At 50.5% G+C, this 19909-nt stretch overlaps 1 protein-coding gene across 1 annotated transcript in view; it reads left to right on the top strand.

Moving 5' to 3' along the window:
• Positions 1 to 19909, top strand: part of FKBP14 (FKBP prolyl isomerase 14) — a 76438-nt gene that overhangs the window by 3274 nt on the left and 53255 nt on the right. The gene's annotated exons all lie outside the window — the stretch shown is intronic.

The raw sequence follows: 19909 nt of genomic DNA, 5'->3' as shown, positions 1-19909 counted from the left end.
ACCGCGAGTGAAAGACAGCACAGGGGGACCGCGAGGGAAAGACAGCACAGGGGGACCACGAGGGAAAGACAGCACAGGGGAACCGTGAGGGAAAGACAGCACAGGGGGACCGTGAGGGAAAGACAGCACAGGGGGGACCGCGAGGGAAAGACAGCACAGGGGGACCGCGAGGGAAAGACAGTACAGGGGGACCGCGAGGGAAAGACAGCACAGGGGGACCGCGAGGGAAAGACAGTACAGGGGGACCGCGAGGGAAAGACAGTACAGGGGGACCGTGAGGGAAAGACAGCACAGGGGAACCGTGAGGGAAAGACAGCACAGGGGGACCGTGAGGGAAAGACAGCACAGGGGGACCGCGAGGGAAAGACAGCACAGGGGGACCGCGAGGGAAAGACAGAACAGGGGGACCGCGAGGGAAAGACAGTACAGGGGGACCACGAGGGAAAGACAGCACAGGGGGACCGCGAGGGAAAGACAGCACAGGGGGACTGCAAGGGAAAGACAGCACAGGGGGACCGTGAGGGAAAGACAGCACAGGGGGACCGTGAGGGAAAGACAGCACAGGGGGACCGCGAGGGAAAGACAGCACAGGGGGACCGCGAGGGAAAGACAGCACAGGGGGACCGCGAGGGAAAGACAGCACAGGGGGACCGTGAGGGAAAGACAGCACAGGGGGACCGTGAGGGAAAGACAGTACAGGGGGACCGCGAGGGAAAGACAGCACAGGGGGACCGCGAGGGAAAGACAGCACAGGGGGACCGTGAGGGAAAGACAGCACAGGGGGACCGTGAGGGAAAGACAGCACAGGGGGACCACGAGGGAAAGACAGCACAGGGGGACCGCGAGGGAAAGACATTACAGGGGGACCGCGAGGGACAGCACAGGGGGCCCGCGAGGGAAAGACAGCACAGGGGGACCATGAGGGAAAGACAGCACAGGGGGACCGCGAGGGAAAGACAGCACAGGGGGACCACGAGGGAAAGACAGAACAGGGGGACCGCGAGGGAAAGACAGTACAGGGGGACCACGAGGGAAAGACAGCACAGGGGGACCGCGAGGGAAAGACAGCACAGGGGGACCGCGAGGGAAAGACAGCACAGGGGGACCGCGAGGGAAAGACAGCACAGGGGGACCGTGAGGGAAAGACAGCACAGGGGGACCGCGAGGGAAAGACAGCACAGGGGGACCGCGAGGGAAAGACAGCACAGGGGGACCGCGAGGGAAAGACAGCACAGGGGGACCGTGAGGGAAAGACAGCACAGGGGGACCGCGAGGGAAAGACAGCACAGGGGGACCGCGAGGGAAAGACAGCACAGGGGGACCGTGAGGGAAAGACAGCACAGGGGAACCATGAGGGAAAGACAGTACAGGGGGACCGCGAGGGAAAGACAGCACAGGGGGACCGCGAGGGAAAGACAGCACAGGGGGACCATGAGGGAAAGACAGCACAGGGGGACCGTGAGGGAAAGACAGCACAGGGGGACCGTGAGGGAAAGACAGCACAGGGGGACCGCGAGGGAAAGACAGTACAGGGGGACCGCGAGGGACAGCACAGGGGGACCGCGAGGGAAAGACAGCACAGGGGGACCATGAGGGAAAGACAGCACAGGGGGACCGCTAGGGAAAGACAGTACAGGGGGACCGCGAGGGACAGCACAGGGGGACCGCGAGGGAAAGACAGTCAACCTTTACCATCTTTAACCTTTAATGATGTGATATTTACATGTGTGGGTTCTCAAAACTGCAACACTGCACCCCTCCTCTTGCCAGGCTCGGCCCGAGCCGAAACCTGGGCCAGGACTACTTTTACAACTACATGTGACACTTCGGTGTAGTTTCCCTCTACATTTAACCTCACCCTGAGTGCGACAGTTTTAACACTAGATATGTCCCACCTGCTGCGTTGTGTCCTATCTAACTGACTCACGCCTACAATTAACCGAATTACGGAATTATTCGCAAACTAAACATTTAAACCGGTGGTGAGCATGTTATTCACAAGACACTACTATTTAATTATTTACAACTATAACCCAGGACCTGTCTTTTGTGGGAAAAAGAAAAAGGAATTTTGAAAAGAGGAACTACCACTGCCATGCACTGCACTAATACACCATACACCCATATGTACCACAAATAAACAAAATGCACAAAAAGCACCAGCACCAAAAAATGCACAAAAACATTTCAAAAATTAATAAATTAAGACGTCTTGTGCTTGGCTTGCTTGTCCGATGGATCTTGGCTTGATCTTCTTACTTGCTGTTCTTCAGTGTGCCCTTGTAAAAGTTTACCATCTTTGTTCGGGCACACCAAAGGTTAATTAATAAAAAGGGCACAAACCGCGTCCGCTTTTTTATTTGGCCAGCAGGGCCAGCGTAGGTGGTCCGCCTGCATGGCATTGATGCCACTTAAAACACAGTGGTCCACAAGCAAGATGCTGCTGGCAGCAATGGTCTGTCCCAGCAAAGGTGCCAGGCCACAGAATGTGTGGTCCATATGGTGTATCAGTGCAGGCAGGCAGGCAGCAGGGTGCAGGCAGCAAGAGTGCGGCCGCACAATTCAGGACACCTGCACACTCCCCTCGCACAAAAGACCATGGTCCATGAGTGGGGAAGGAAGACAAAGCAGAGGTTAGCGGGGGGCAAGGGTACACACAATCACAAGGCAATGCGACATGAGGGGCGCTGGAGAGCGAGCTGATAAAGCTCGTCCCTACTCGTTCGTCACCCCCCATGTCAGCCTACACTACCCTTGCCCTCCCCCGTATGTACACAATTTACAAATTTGTCGCTATGTTTTGTCTTTCCCATCCCCTCTAATTCCAAATTCGTTCCCAATCCCTCCCAAGAAGGAAGGGATGGAATATTACATGCAATGTCAAACTCCGTCATGATGCGTCTTACATTCTCCAAATCATTTACAAAACCTGGTGTGGAGTCCTGTCACCTCGGTGAGTGGATGCGGATTGTGCGAAGAGATTTTCTCCTAACTATCTATCTATAATTCCAGTAATCTCTGTGTGTTTGTTTGTTTGTACGTTTGTTTGTTTGTACGTTTGTTTGTTTGTACGTTTGTTTGTCTGTGACCGCTGTTTCTCGACAACCACGGGTCCGATATACTTTAAACTTGCCAGGTATATTGCTGGGGACCCGAGGATGTGCCTTTTCAAGGTTTCATATTAATCGGACAATTACTTACCGAGCTATGTCCAAAAAACGATTCAACCAATCAGAGAGCAGCGAGCTATCGCGTGTGCCGAACGTGGCGAACACACTCTGCCTCGGATGGCACATTTGAGAGCGTATTCATTTATTTCCCGTCGGCAAACTATGTTGGCGCTATGTTGGCGTTAAACGATGTTTTAAAACTAATTAAAACCCCGGGGGGATTGTCACTGTACTCGCAAGCCGTTCGCCGTTCGCTTTGGCGTTGCGAATGGACCAAAACATTTCATGAACCAAACCATTTCATGTAAAGCGTTCGCCGTTCGCTTTGGCGTTGCGAATGAACCAAAACATTTCATGGACCAAACCATTTCATGTAAATAGAGGGGGGGATATAATTTTAGATATAGATATAGTACGGGCATGCCCTAGTACTTCTAAATGACATTAACTCTTTACTCTACCCGGGGTCTTGCCCTGCCAATCCATTGGCCACTTTACACTATGTGGTTCTAAAAACCAATTCCCATTGACCATACTGCGGTGCTCTCCCAATTTGGGGTCTCACGTCCCCGCTCTAGTGGGGAAAATGGCCTTAAAACGATCCTTCATTCATTCATTCATTCATTTCATTCTCTCCCCCCATTTTTCCATCTGTGCCCTCGCACAATTTCGGGGCTGGGTCGTGTGGCTCTACCAGCAGGTCCTACTTACCTGCGCACCTGCGCCACTGAACGTCACCACCCGAGCTTGCCTAGCTCCTCACACCCTAACCTGGGGAAGGCCCTCCCTGGCACTTACCCCCTCTATGCCCCCTCTGGCATTGGGCTACCCGGGTCCTCCTTCTCGGATCCTCGGCCCCGCTGAACACTACTGAACTCTACCTGGCTCCCAGAGCCTACCTGCGACCTCACCTGGCCGACAGACTACCAGTGGTGGAGTGCTCAATAACCACACGCACTAACAGGCTCACACGCTCAGCCATTCCACTTCACCTATGCACCCAACAAAACACTACTTTTCAACTACACGCACCACAGATGTCAATATCCAACCAAATTTACCTACTCCCTCTACCTAACTTTAAACTACCCTCCCCGGGTATTCCTGAAGGGGTCCATCCTCCCCCCATTCACTCCTTCGCACCATACACTCCACTCCATCATTCCAGACTACTCCTTCCACACCATTTATTCCACACCACCAAGCTCTTGCACACCCTTGTGCTCTCACCATTCATCCACTTGCACCCCTTGCAAGTCAATGCACTCATTGCCATTACACACATCCGCAATACTCCACTCATACACTTTCACACACACACACATCCTTCTCGAGCATTGCCTCATTTGCGCAAGTTCATCCACATACTCACACACACATCATTCACGAGCATTGCCTCATTTGCTCAAGTTCATTGCCTCATTTGCGCAAGTTCATCCACATACTCACACACACATCATTCACGAGCATTGCCTCATTTCATCACCAGCACTACCAAGACTCTCATCCAATTCCTAATTTCAAGCCCATGCACACGGTGGTTCCCACAATTACACACACACAGCATCATCTGACTAGCTATTTCCCCTAATATTAGTGCTTCCCTGTCATCCCTTATACTAGCACATCCCTCGTCATTATCATCCACCTAATCTCTCTACGTCCCCTCTACTCGTATAATGTCTCTACTTAATTATCACGTCTCCTAAAGTCATCTTTCTAAATTCCTATCATTATCCTAGCCCGCCCTGGCTAGTTTACACTGCCAAACCCCATAAACTACTGTTCATGTGCCTGAATGAATGGTACAACTACCATTCCTATCACTACCACTCCTAGTCCACTGTACTCAAGCCTCGTCGGGTGCGGTAATGCATTTTCACTGCTCGGCTTCGAAAAGCTGGCAATTCGTGCGAATGGCCAGTCTCCTGTAGGTTGGGTCCGTCCGGCATTTTCGATTCTGGGGAGGAGGCATACTCGGGCCGATGTTCCAGGGTCCATCTCGGCGCAGAGCCTTGCGGTCTCCGGCCCGATGACCCAACCTCCCCCGGTCGGAGCACCGCGCACGCCAGGGGGCGAAGGTCCGACCTGGCCTTTCTCCCCCGGAATCGTGCCGGTCGCCACTACGACGCGGCACCGACCATACAGGGCGGGACCCGGCCCGAATCGTGCACGGTGCTCCTTGCAAGAGCGCCGCAGCAACGTTCCCCGCCGGCCCCCGCAGCACACAAAGCACACCACGCCCCGAGAGCTCGCGTAGGCTATCCGTCGACCTAGGCGCTGCCCCGGTCTGCGTCGATGCTCGAATCGCATGCTCACATCCACACATGACCCGTTTCTCACTCTTCCCACACCAAGGCGTCCCAGCGCCTCTCATCCATCCCATGCATTTCGTCACCGCACTCGCTCGTGCATACCCTTTCGTTCCACACTCTCGTGCACATTCTTGCGCACTCATTCTAATCGCACACTCTGTTACACACCTTTCTTCCCCGCACTCCTCTCGTGCACTCTCCCCCGTTACGTACTCCGTAACCACCATGGGTGTGCACTCTATTGCACACCCAATCACGCGCTCTAATGTGCATCCCCGCACACTCCACAACCATCCCAGGTGTGCATTCTCACACACTCTCTCCATCCATCTCACACTCTGTGTCGCACTCTGTCTCAATATCACTCTCTGTTTCACACTCACTCTTCGGCACACACTTTTTCCTCACACTCGCGCCATTTCCTTTCACACAGCGCACCATGGACCTTCCACAAGCGCCCGGGCGACGCCCGGATCCCAAGCGCATGAAAAATCCTTTCGCGCCAAACCTTTTCGCGCCATATACAGCCCTGCTCACCTTTGGGATTCTTCTCTCCACACGCAGCTGCAAACTTTCATTGGGGTTAGGAAGTACGGCATCATGATGCGAACACAGACTTTGTACACATTCCATCTTTTCCTCCCGCGAGTGCTTTTCTAAGTCCGCCGTCTTCTTAACCCCGATTTCAACTATTTCTCTTATTTCAATTTCTTTTTCCTTGTTAAGCTCGACGACCGCTGGTGCTAATAAAATATAATTTTCTAATTCGGTGGTCGTCGGCTTTTCTATTCCCCGTGTCGCGATTTCTACCCCGGTCCACTTAACTTCGCTTTGCTCCAACACGCTTTCCCTGTGCTTCTCAAGTCGCGCTGCCCCGTCGCATACCATTGTGCCTTTCCCGCTCGACCTGCGGTCAATGTCCTTCCCCAATGCTTTTATTTCACACCTGGCTTCCTCCCTCGCCAACCCCTCATTTATTTCTCTGGCTTGGCCACCCACGTCCTCCAATTGGGCCCCTAGTTTGCTTTCTAATCCCCCCAATTTGCTTTCTAACCCCCCAATTTGACTTCCCAATTGCTCCCCCATTCTATTTTCCAAATTACTTAACCCGTCTCTCAATCCCCCAATTTGGTTTCCCACATCGTTTCACAATCCCCCAATTTGGTTTCCCATTTTGTTTCTCAATCCCCCGATTTGGTTTCCCATCTCATTTTTCAATCCCCCAATTTGGTTTCCCATATCATTTTTCAATTGCTCACTGGTACCCCTTGCTTCGTTCCTCATTTGCTCCAATTGTTCTCCCATTTTGTCAACACTGTCATTCTTTTTCTTTATTTCCGCCATGAATTGCGCCATGAAGGCTTGCATGTCACCCACCCCCATTTGCGCAGCGGGCGCGGCCCTCGTCGCCATGTGCGAGGCGTCGCCATTTTGTTCCTCTGCCTCCCCTACTGCTGCATCCTCTTCAGTCTCCTCTTCCATTCCTCCCAATTGTCCCACTTCTTCCCGGGGGTCCTGGGTTAATTCTAACTCCTCTTCATCTACCCCCACCGGCATCCGATCGCCTTGGCTATCCATGGCACGATTTAATTTGGTTTTCTACTAAAATTTCGGCTGCTCGTAATTTTAACCAAATTTGTCCAAAAGATAAAAAATTTGGTTCGGGTCCAAATCCCACTCCTGACACCAATTGTTGCAGATCTCCGATGTCGGCTCTCCCCTTATCAAGAGGGGGTTAATCCCCTTGTCTCTTATCTGGCCGACGCGATCCTGGGGGTTATAACGTCCTTCCCGGGCAGCGTTAGGTAGGGTTTTTAGGCCTAGGGATTCGCTACTACCTAAGTACTAACGCTGACCGGAAATGAGGGAAAAACTCACGCCCGAATCACGGATATTGATGGAAGATTGCCGAGCGGATAGCAATCCGCGATCCGAGCTGTTAACCAAGACGAGACCCGATTCTAAGCGATTCCGATCGTGCCACGTTTACCCAATGGAGAAAAGACTAGGACGATCGGATTAAGGAGAAACCAGAAGGAACAGGGCAATTTATTACAAATGTACAAAGAAGAAGAGGAAACGAAAGAATGTACAAGCAAGAAAGAGGAAGGAAAAGTACACAGGGCAGCCTTAGACAGTCTTATTCAATTCCCCAGACAAACGGGCCCGTCTCACACACAGACACTCACACGGGGATTGCAGATGAACAGGTTGATGGTCACCAGCGCGTCCAGGGATGGCCTCCGTGCAGCTCTCTCTCTCTCCGGTCCCCAGCTCGTACCGTGAAGATGGATTCCAATAGCAGAGAGGAGTTCGTATGGTGCCGTTGGGACGCACGGGGCTACTTGCGGGGTGAACGGTAGGGGAAGGCTCTGGCGGTTAATCACTCGCAGGCTATTACCGCGTTTTATCCACGTGGCTGGAATATTCGCTATCGGCTGGCTTGGCTGTAGCCGCGTACGTAATAAACGAATACCGTTCCAAGCCCCGAAACGCCAATACAATCAAGGGCTCTCAATGCACTCGCCGTAAAAGTCCTCTCTCCAAAGCGTGAATTGTCCAAGTCCTCCCCGCACAGTCCTTTTAGCACAAGCTTCCTACGAGAGTCCTCTCAAAGGGCTTTGCGTGCGCGCTTTTATAACATAAGCCAGCGAACGCTCTCGAAGCCCAAAGCCACGCCTGTCAGGCGACCTCACCTCAGCCCTGGTTGGCTGATGTTGGCTTACTGGCCCCGCCTTGATGGCTGGTTGACGTGGCCGCACCTTCATCCTGGCGCTCCGCCCCCCTTTTCGGGCCTTACCTCGTGGGTTTCTGGGCTGGTTTGAGCGGAAGCCCAGCGAGGTTGCGAACGCTGCTGACAAAGGCGCGTAACAAATTGGGAAGGGCCATGGGGCACAGACTGGAGCGCGCTTAATGGCGTCGCTTGGAAGGGAGGCTGCCAAAATGAACGGAAGGGCCTACTCTTATTTGATTGACACAACGCAGATGCAACTATTGGAAAATGGCCTTATCTAAACACAGACGATGAAATAACTGACGTCCTATGGTGACCTACGTGTTGCTTGTGGCCTATCTATGGGGTGCTACCTTTAACCTTTAATGATGTGATATTTACAAGTGTGGGTTCTCAAAACCGCAACAATATATATAATAGATAAGAGATATATATAATAGATAAGATATATATATATATATATATATATATATATATATATATATATATATATATATATATATATACAGTGGAACCTTGACTTACGAGTTTAATTCGTTCCGTGACCGAGCTCGTAACTCAAATTGCTCGTATCTCAAATCAAATTTCCCCATTGAAATGCATTGAAATGCTATTAATCCGTTCCAGCCCGCCAAAAACCACACCAATTTTTTTTTTAATATACAGTATATATAAAAATATCTCGCGCTTTATATTTCACCTGTATGCAGCATACAAGTTGGCAGGATGGCCTGGACTGGAGGTACGCACACTTGACTCTAAAGTCTAAACTGTCCAGCCTGGGTTTGAATCCCGACCCAGCTATAACCTATCATGGGTGAATCACAGGCAGGGTGATTCATCAATGTGTGTACCGCTAAACTGGGCGCCCCGTTTGCGTCCCATTAGTTGTTGGATGTTAAGGAACTCACGGTGTTTTCCACAAAGAGAAGGCGAGCTATCGCCGGCACTCTGAACAAGTTGTGGCCTGGCATGGCATGAACATGAAAACATGAACATGAACATTAAATGTTCGACATGAACATGAAATTTTCCGAAATAACCAAAATGCGAAAACTAAAATGCATCGCTATACGACAGAGATACGTACTGTACTTGAACGGCAAGATAACCACGTGACCAGAACCTACCTGGCGGCGTAAACTCGAAATAACCAAAATGCGAAAACTAAAATGCATCGCTATACGACAGAGATACGTACTGTACTTGAACGGCAAGATAACCACGTGACCAGAACCTACCTGGCGGCGTAAACTCGAAATAACCAAAATGCGAAAACTAAAATGCATCGCTATACGACAGAGATACGTACTTGAACGGCAAGATAACCACGTGACCAGAACCCACCTGGCGGCGTGAACTCGAAATAACCAAAATGCGAAAAAAAAAATGCAGCGCTGCACGACAGAGATACGTACTTGAACGGCAAGATAACCACGTGACCGGGTGGCGAAAGCTCGTAACTCGGATCTCGGCTCGCATCTCAAAGCAATAAACTGCCGGAGCGACGGCTCGTATCTCGAAAAACTCGTAAGTTGGGGCACTCGTAAGTCAAGGTTCCACTGTATATATATATATATATATAATATATATATATATATATATATCTATCTATATATATAAAGATCCCTGGTGTTGGGCTAGCGGCTAGGGTGCCGGCTTAGGATCCTAGGATCCTGGGTTCGAATCTCGGTCGATCGCCGAATTAATGCCAGGGGGGTTGACTCAGCCTGTCATCCTTCCGAGGTCGGCTAATTGAGTACCAGTTCACTGGTAATTCCCTGTTTGTCGTTGAAGGCGGCAAAAAGGGTTGGCGTCAGGAAGGGCATCCGGCCGTAAAACATTGCTTCAAAAAGGGGACCAAAAAACAACAACTACCACGGTCCCTGAAAAGGCCAACCCCCGCTTTGCGGGGAAAAATGGCCTCTAAACGGTGGTTTTTATCTCTATATATAAAGCAGTAAAGTATGTTTGTTTGTCTTCTTATAACTCGAGAACTACTCATCGCAGAGAAAAACCAAAGGCATATTCGGAATCAGTACGTCTCAGAGCAACTACAGCACACCTTAAATTAAAAACTACAGCACACCTACAGCACACCCTTCTTCCCCGGGCACACCCACACCCTCCCCTCCCCCCTTCCCCTCCCCCTCCCCCCTCCCCCCTTCCCCTCCCCCCCTCCCCCCCCTTCCCCCTCCCCCTCCCCCCTTCCCCCCTTCCCCCTCCCCCTCCCCCCCTTCCCCTCCCCCCTCCCCCCCCTTCCCCCCCTTCCCCCCTGTTCCCCTCCCCTCCTATTCCCCCTCCCCTCCTATTCCCCCTCCCCTCCTCCCTCCCCCCCCTTCCCCCTCCCCCTCCCCCCTCCCCCCCGTTCCCCTCCCCTCCTCTTCCCCCTCCCCTCCTCCTCCCCCGCCCGGCAATGCCGGGTACTTCTGCTAGTATATATATATATATATACTGTATATATATACAGTGGGACCTCTAAATCCGAATAAATTATTCGTTCCAGCAGAAGTTCGAATTGGGAAAAGTTCGAATTAGAAACTATTTTCCTCATTAGAAATAATGGAAAGTGAATATAATCCGTTCTGCGACCCCAAAAATCCATTATCAAGACACTGTTAACTGCAAATACACATGATTCAAGGTAAAATAAGATGAGTAAATGCCCTAAATATCAAATAATAATAATAATAATAATAATAACAAGAAATAAATGTACTAACATGAAATAACTGCATTTACCTTAGTGGAGAGTTCTGATGGTGCATGTGGAAGCTGGAGAGGAGGAAGGAGGGAGAGGGTTTTATTGCTTGGAAGGTGAGGCACCTTCCAAGCTAACATCAGATGACTGTGCTTCTGGTGTTTGCTCTCTTTGTCTCTTAACACCACTTGTAGAGTGTTGGGGCTCACTAGGCTTGCTTTCTTTAGAGAACCACCTCTCCAAAGTTGCCTGGTGTTGGCGACTTTTCTTAATTTTTCTGAAGTGGTCAATCACATTGTCACCGAACAAGTTAATGCTCCTGTTAACCACTGCTTTATTAGGGTGCCACCTTTCAACAATGGCCTGTGTTTTAGACCAATGGAAGCACAGTTCTTTAATTTCAGCACTGGAAATGTTACCACTAGCTCCCTCTTCCTCCTCTGAATAAATTTCCACTGCCACTTCTTCTTGCTGCATCTTGTGGAGGTGCTGAAGTTCTTCTGTGGTGAGTCCCTTGTTGTGATCCTCCACTAACTCCTCCACATCCTCTTCACTCACCTCGAAGCCCATGGACTGACCCAATGCTACAATAGCAGGCACAATAGGTTCTTCAAAGCCTTCAAAATCTCGACGCTCGCGGCGGGAAATATGAACGACGCTAACGCTATGTTGGCGGTTCGGTTATAGAAATACATTCGGAATTAGGGACAAAATTTTCTCGAATTTACGGTTCGGAATTAGAGTAGTTCGAGATGAGGGGCGTTCGGAATTAGGGGTCACTACTGTATATATATATATATATATATATATATATATATATATATATATATATACACAGTCCATCCCTCGCTATATCGCGGTTCACTTTTCGCGGCTTCGGTACATCGCGGGTTTTTCTCGCTAGTATATGTAAAATTATATCGCCGATTTTTCACTATATCGCGGGATTTTGCGGTATAAATGTATTTTTATATACTATTATTTTAAATATTTTTGTGGTAAAATAAGCATTTTCTAGCCTAAAAAATTTAAAAACGTAAAGAAATAAGAAAAAATACAGTAATTAAAACATATTACAAGAAATAAAATACTGTACATAGTGTACAGTAGAAGGGTAGACAAAGAGTCGTGCGTATGGAAAACGCAGATGCGGCAGCTTCCTAGCATTTCACGCGCTAGTTACCCACGTAATGGGTAACTGTCATGCTCTTTCTGGCTGTGCAGTACATCATCATCGTCATCACCTTCATCGTCATCAGTACTGCACAGCTAATTCATCATCATCTTCATCACGCAAGTTGTAGTATTGAAGAGCCGGGGCTCTTGCTTGATACGGACGAAATGACGGGCAAGACACAAACTCGTCCGAGAAGATATTTATTCTCAAAACCAACTCGGGAACACTGAAAAGCCCGTTTATCGGGCTGCATTATAAAGCACAACCAGAAACCGAAAGCCACGCCTCTCAAGCGTGGCGTGCTTCGGTGGTCACGTGATCAACAGGTGTAGCGGATTATACCCGCAAAGCGCGGCACGCTTTAGCGGTCACATGACCAGCCACTCTCTGCGCCGGGGATCCCCGCCGGTGACGTCACCGGCTGGAGCAAGGAGATTCTGATGCTGGTCTTGCTTGGGGGACCCATGGGTAGCTACAGTATCTTCAATGGTGAGTACCCATTAGAATTTTATATGTTGTTAAAATTACGTATGTTTAAGAGTGTAAAAAGTGTTTAAGAGTATAGGAAGTGTTTATAAGAGTATGGGAAAGGTTAATAAGAGTGTGGGGAGGGTCATAAAGCTTTAAAATATATATAAATAATAAAATAAAAATATGGTCGCTACTTCGCGGATTTTCGTCTATCGCGGGGGGTTCTGGAACGTAACCCCCGCGATAAACGAGGGATCACTGTATGTATGTATATATATATATATATATATAATATATATATATATATATATAATATATATATATATATATATATATATATATATATATATATATATATACATATATATATATATATATATACATATATATATATATATACATATAAATATATACATATTGTTGCGAATATGGAATTTGGCCTCCATATCCGCTTGTAAATATTCCCCTATTTTCTCCAATACTCCCCAACTTTCCCCGATCCCCCATTCCCTAGTCCCATTGCATGTAAATAACAATCAGTAGAGCCGACCTTCCCCTTATTCCCCCATTAAATGTCGTGCCAGGTCCACCGCACCACACGTAGACAACTTTCGGACATCTTCCTAGTTATTCTTATTCTATGTCAGTTAAGGCCTCGTCTCCATTAATTATGACTCTTCGTTGCACCAGAATGTGATTATATGGCATCAGTAGTGAGTTTAGGACCTTTCCCATACCTCCTTCCATCTTCTTCCCCAACAATTACAACAACAACAGAGGAGATGGCGGCGGAGCGGGGGAGGATGCGTCCTCACACCGGCTCGATTAGCGCCATAGACCATGCGCTCCACGGGGTTACCACGAAGGGGCTCCTTGTCAGCTCCTCGTCAAGGGCGGAGCTGGTAACCCCCCCGCACGCACCCAATGAGAAGCAACGTGCCGATTCCACGAGGCGGAGCTAACGAGCCGAGGGCTGTGTCACTCCCCGCCGGATATACGCGGCCCCGCGCCGGATGTGAAGGGAGATGCGCACCCAGCTTGGAGAAGGAAAGCCACCTGCGAGCGCTGAGTCAGATGCGCACCCAGCTTGGAGAAGGAAAGCCACCTGCGAGCGCTGAGTGAGATGCGCACCCAGCTTGGAGAAGGAAAGCCACCTGCGAGCGCTGAAACAGATGCGCCCCCAGCTTGAGCAGACAAGACGCCATCCGAGCGCTGCGACCTCCCCGCATCTCTGGACCGGACCGAGTCGATCTGACCTTTGAGCCCAGGAGGACCTGGAGCCATCGATCCTGCCTTTCCTAGCCATCAAACCCCCGTGTGAGTCAGCCGTTGTCCCGTGTGTCTGTCGTCTGTCCGGGGTTAATATAAGATTGTGTCTAAGTGCTTGTCTTTCTATGCTGTCCCTCTTGTAGTTGTAATCTAACCTTCCGCCTTAATATAACCTCCTCCGGAGGTCTTGAGAACTGAACCCCTGGTGTCGTATTGTGTTATTGTAATCCAGCCGGGTGTCTTCTTTTTCTTATTGAGCCAGCATCGCGCGACTTCGTCAACGTCGAGTATAGTCGGGTAATTTGTGCGGACACGACGGCCATTCCGCTCGGCCCACTTTAACATCAAAGTCGTGTCTGTAACAATTGGTGTCGGGAGTGAGATTCGAGGCCCGACCAAATTTTGAAAAAAAAAAACGAATAGAGGAAAAAAAAAAAATTTGGTCAAAATTTGGAGCGGCCGAAATTCGTTTTGTTTTACAAAACCCGAATTTTGAAAGTCGCGCTATGGCGGATCAAGACGGCTGGGGTCCGGTGGGGGAGAGTGAAGCAGGGTCGGTCCAGGACCAAATTGAGGGACATGAGGAGAGCGAAACAGCGAGGGTAGCAGGCACGCAAAATGGCGCCTCGCAAGAGCGCGCGGTAGCCGAGCCCGCTGTATCAACGGGCTTTAACATGCAGCCGATTGACATACAGGCCCTCATTGCGCAGCTACAGGCAGCTGTACAGATGAGTATGGGAGCCAAATTGAGCGGTTGGGGAACCGGATGGATGCTCAGGGTGAGCGATTGGAGGGCCAAAATGGGGGTAATGGGAAACCAAATGGGGGTAATGAGGGACGAAGCGAGGGTACCAGTGAGGGGTTAGACAAGAAATTTGGGAAGTTAGACAATAATTTTGAGGGGTTAGACAACGGGATAAAAGAAGTGAAAAATGGTTAATGGGGTAGAAAATAGAATGGCTGCCCAGGAGAATCAGATAGAGGGAGTGAAAAATGGGTTAGAGGGGTTAGAAAACAGTATGGAAGGCAAATTGAGGGACATGAGGGACCAAGCGGAAAGGGAAGTTAAACAAATGGAGCAGCAGATAGAGGGGGTCAGAATGGGGGTAGAAAACCAAACTGGATGCTCACAGGGAGGAAATGGAGCAGATGAGGGTGGCATCTGGGCAGGAGATGCAAGTGATGGGAGAGGAGATCAGAAGAGGAGTGAGTGAGGAGGTCGAGGAGTGCGCGAGGAGGTGAGGCACTGTAAGGAGCGCATGGAGAAGGAGGTGAGAAAGGGGACTGTAAAGTTACAAGGGGCATAGAGGACCTGACGCAGGAGGTGGAGCAGCTGACGGTGGGACAAACGGAGTTAGTGGAGCAGGTTCAAAGGAACACTGCGGTATTAGGAGGTTTAAAAGCGACACAAAACGACATAAAAAACGACTTGATAGCGACAAAGAGGGAATGTCAGATGTACGTGAGGGACTGACAACGAGGTTGGACGAGGTGATAGAGGTAATGGAGACGAAGGACCGGCAGGTGAGGACGCACATGGAAACGGTCAAGGTAGCCTTGGAGGACGAGCTAGAGGAGACGTACCGGGGAATAAAAGAGGTGAAGCACAAATTAGAAGAAGTGGAAGAAGGGATGAGCGAAATTAAGAAGCGACGGAGAGGGGATAAGAAAGAGATAAAAGAGGAGATAAAAGAATTGGTCCAAAGTCTGTGTTTGGATCGTGATGATGTGCTCATTAACCGGATGAGGGATTCGCAGGTGATGGAGGAGAAGCGAAGAGGAAGAGGACCCGGTGTAAGTGGTGACCAATATGGTCGTGCGTATGATGCGCCAGGGGATTTAATGAGCTTGGGGGTCGAGATGGACCCGGGTGTTCGTGAAAGGCCGTTGGTGAGGTGTGTGACAGGTCTGGTGTGCGAAAGAGGAGGTGTGCGAGAAAGTCCGACTCTTGGGTGTGTGAGGAAAAAGTGCGTGCCAAGGAGTGAGGGTGCTGGCGAGAGTGAGTCGGTCGTAGCGCGTGTGCGAGGGAGCACGTGGAAGCGCGGTGGTGGTGAGTGTTACAGAGGGTGTGACGGGAGAGTGTGCGCAAGAGTGTGCGCGAGAAAGGTGTGTGACGGACAGGTGCATGAGGAAAGAGTGTGCTGTCAAGAGTAAGGGTGAGTGCGCTGTCAAGAATGGAGGTGAGAGTAGTGAGAGTGACAAGGAGAGTGAGCTGGTTGTGACAGGTGAGCGAGGATGTACACCTGGGATGGAAGGATGCACACCTGGAATGGTAGAGCGTGAGTGGGAATGCACGCTGGAGTTGGTGGTGAGGCACGTGGTTGGGTGTGCGAATGAGGGCACACCTGTGATTGTCACAGAGGAGGTGACCGAGGAGGGGGCGCGAAGCGGTGTATTGGTGAGGTGTGCGAGCAACGAATGTGTGCCAAAGTGTTCGGTGGTCAGGTGTGTGACCAAGGCTGTGAGTGGAATGGGTGTACCTGGGTGTGTAAGGAAAGGTACGAGGAGCATGGGCACGGCTGGATGTGTGAGCAAGGAACGGGCTGCGGGGTGTAAGCGTCCAGGTGAAGCATCGACGTTACACGGGTTAGAGGTTAGAGCGACTTTTAGCCGAAGCAGCCCTCGGTGCGTGCCGGGCCTCGCTTTGAACGGCCGCGTCCAGGCTCCACTAGGCGGAGCTGGCAGCCCGATAGAAAGGGTCGTCATGGCGACCACTTTTTGGTGAGACGTGCCGGCAGGTCGAGATCGGGGCATTGGATGGCTCCGTGCCGAGATGGTGCGTGGGATCTCGGGCCGGGTAAACCTCCTTCCCTGCACCGAAGGCAGGATGCAGCCAGCCACTGGCACAGAACAACCAGCATCCATTGCTTGGCTTTACGAAGCCGGGCTTTGGACGGGAATTGGCGCACCGAGAGGTATTAGTGAGTAGACGGGTGATGAGGTTAGTGTTTTGGACCCAAAATTAGAGAAAAACAAAATTTGATGATTGGCAAGGGATTGGCAGTAGTGATTGGCAGATGATGGGTAGTGATTGGCAAATTTTTGATTTGTTGAAATTTGATGTGCAAAATTGGTAGTGAGAGACCCCCCGATGTGGTGGGATGGCATCCCTGCCACCCTTCCCATGAGGGGGGCAAAGGAGCAATAGCTTATGGGGTGTATGGCAGTGAAAACTAGCCCGGGTGGGTTAGGTTATATTGATAGGGATCTAGCGAAGATGACAGTAGGTAACGTAAGGTTAGTTAGTGACTGATACCTGTAGGTGGGGACGCAGGTAGATTAGTGTGGATTATAATGACGAGGGAGCGCAATAGTTAAAGGGACGACTGGGAAGCGCAAGTTTCAGAAGGGAGTAGTTAGCTGAGATGATGCCGTGTTTGTGAGAATTGAACAGGTGTGATTGCACAGGTGTGCAATTGGACAGGTGTGTGGAGCAGTGTATGAGTCGTGAGTGTGTGGATCAGCGCGAATGCGCTTGGGGAGAGAAGGGTGCAGGTGGCACCAGGTGTGAGAGCACAGGTGTGCAAGTACAGGTGTGTGGAGAGAGTTGGAGTAAGTGGTACGGAGTGGTGTGCATGGTGCGAAGGTGTGGATGGAGGAAGAGTGGACCCCCTTTCACGAGTACCCGGGGCGGGTAGTGTAAGTGTTAGGTAGAGGGTACAGGTAAATTGTGGATGGATATTGGCATTTGTGGTGCGGTTGCAGAATGGTGTTGTGAATGGGTGCATTAGTGTTGTGGAAATGGCTGGGCGTGTAGCCTGTTAGTGTGTGTAGTTGGTTGGGCACTCCACCACTGTGAGGATGTCGGCCAGGTGAGGGCCGCAGGTGGGCTCTGGGAGCCGGTAGAGTTGTGGATGGGGCCCGAGGATCCGGAGGACGGACCCGGGTAGCCCAGTGCCAGAGAGGGCACCGAGTGGGGAGAGTGCCAGAGGGCCTGCCCCAGTTAGTTAGGTTAGGGTAAGGAGCAGGTAAGCTCGGGAGGCAACTGCAGTGGTGGAGGTGTGCAGGTGGGTAGACCCCACTGGAGAGGTACACGTCGCAGCCCAGAAATTGTACGAGGGCACCGGGAGATGAATCGGGGGAGTGAGACCCCAAATTGAAGAGCACCACAGTTTGGCCAATGGGAATTGGTTTTAGAACCCATAGTGTAAGAGGGCCAATGGTTTGGCCGGAGAAAGACCCCGGGTAGTGTAAAGTTGTTAAAGTCATTTAGGAGATAGTTAGGATTGATGAACCTGTCGCACCATACGCAGCCACTTGCCTGTGGTGATGATGATGACTCCACACCTGTGTTTTCTTTGTTTTGTTGCAGGAAATGAGATTGCTGTGGATTTGTGAGACGCATCACGACGTGGATGAGACATTGGGGTGATTCCATCTCTCCCTCCCTAGGAGGGACTGATGATGAATTGGTAATGGCAAATTTGATGTGCAGTTGGAGATGGCAAATTTTGATGAGAGTTGAAAATGGCAAATTTGATTGGTTAGGAGGGAGAGAAGACGAATTTGGTTTATGGGAGGAACGGGGAAGACAGTAGGGATGTTTGTTGATTTGTAAAGTAGATGTTTATGCAGTAGTGTTGTGTTTTGTGGATGCAGTAAGGGGTAAGGGAGGGGCCATGTAGGTTACCTGGTGGGGGGGGGGGGCGTACGATAGGAACGTACCTGTCTCACCTGGTTCCCATGTGCCCCCAGGGTGCATCACCTTACATTGCGTGCACTTTTGCGCCCTTACCACCTTACTCACTTGTTTCTTCTTTTGTCTCCCACCTCCGAGGATCTGGCTTTGGGGTAGAGAGAGAGGAGAGAGAGGTGCTGGCTGCGCAGTTGTGGGCCTGCACTTTCGCTGTTTGCTGCCGGGATCGATACACCATATGGACCGCAATGTTTGTGGCCACCCACAATGGATCGCAGTTCGTTTGCGGCCAAGCACACACCCGGGGATGGACCTATGGGTCAACGTGGCACCTATGCCATACAGGTGAACCACTTTTAGTTGACACCAAGTGCACCACAAGAAGAGCAAGAGACACCTGCAGGGTTAGGGGTTGTCGCATTTATTTTTAATCATTGAACAATGGTGACTGCACCGATTGGTGGTGGGGTGGTGCTGTTGATGCTCGGAAAGGGTGCTCTGCACGTTATTAAAGGCCGTCGGCCACAGAGCACTCGTGGGTTGGTGTATCGATGCTGGCAAGCGCGCTCTCTCTATGCATAACATCTGCATGTGTTCCTCCAAAAACAGGTCCTGGATCGTAGTGTAGATATCAGGCGTAATCTTGTAAATAATGCTCCCTACCGGCTGTATGTTTAGTTTGAGAATTCTTTCCGGATTCGGTTATCCTGTGGGTGTGTTTCTGTGAGGAGAAGGGTGCAACGTCGCAGGGGGACATATTTACTCATTTGTGAATATCTGTAAAACTGTCGCACTCAGGGTAGAGTTAATAGTAGAGGGAACTACATTGCGTGCCACACTAAAGTAGGTAAAAATTTATCGGGTCGGGACGCCCCGAGGGTAGAGAAGGGTGCAATGTTGCGAATATGGAATTTGGCCTCCATATCCGCTTGTAAATATTCCCCTATTTTCTCCAATACTCCCCAACTTTCCCCGATCCCCCATTCCCTAGTCCCATTGCATGTAAATAACAATCAGTAGAGCCGACCTTCCCCTTATTCCCCCATTAAATGTCGTGCCCAGGTCCACCGCACCACACGTAGACAACTTTCGGACATCTTCCTAGTTATTCTTATTCTATGTCAGTTAAGGCCTCGTCTCCATTAATTATGACTCTTCGTTGCACCAGAATGTGATTATATGGCATCAGTAGTGAGTTTAGGACCTTTCCCATACCTCCTTCCATCTTCTTCCCAACAATTACAACAACAACAGAGGAGATGGCGGCGGAGCGGGGGAGGATGCGTCCTCACACCGGCTCGATTAGCGCCATAGACCATGCGCTCCACGGGGTTACCACGAAGGGGCTCCTTGTCAGCTCCTCGTCAAGGGCGGAGCCTGGTAACCCCCCCGCACGCACCCAATGAGAAGCAACGTGCCGATTCCACGAGGCGGAG

The sequence above is a fragment of the Myxine glutinosa genome, chromosome 12, assembly GCF_964187855.1.
Source record: "Myxine glutinosa chromosome 12, kmMyxGlut1.1, whole genome shotgun sequence".
Classification (NCBI taxonomy): Eukaryota; Metazoa; Chordata; class Myxini; order Myxiniformes; family Myxinidae; genus Myxine; species Myxine glutinosa.
This window is presented reverse-complemented; position numbering and strand designations above follow the sequence as displayed.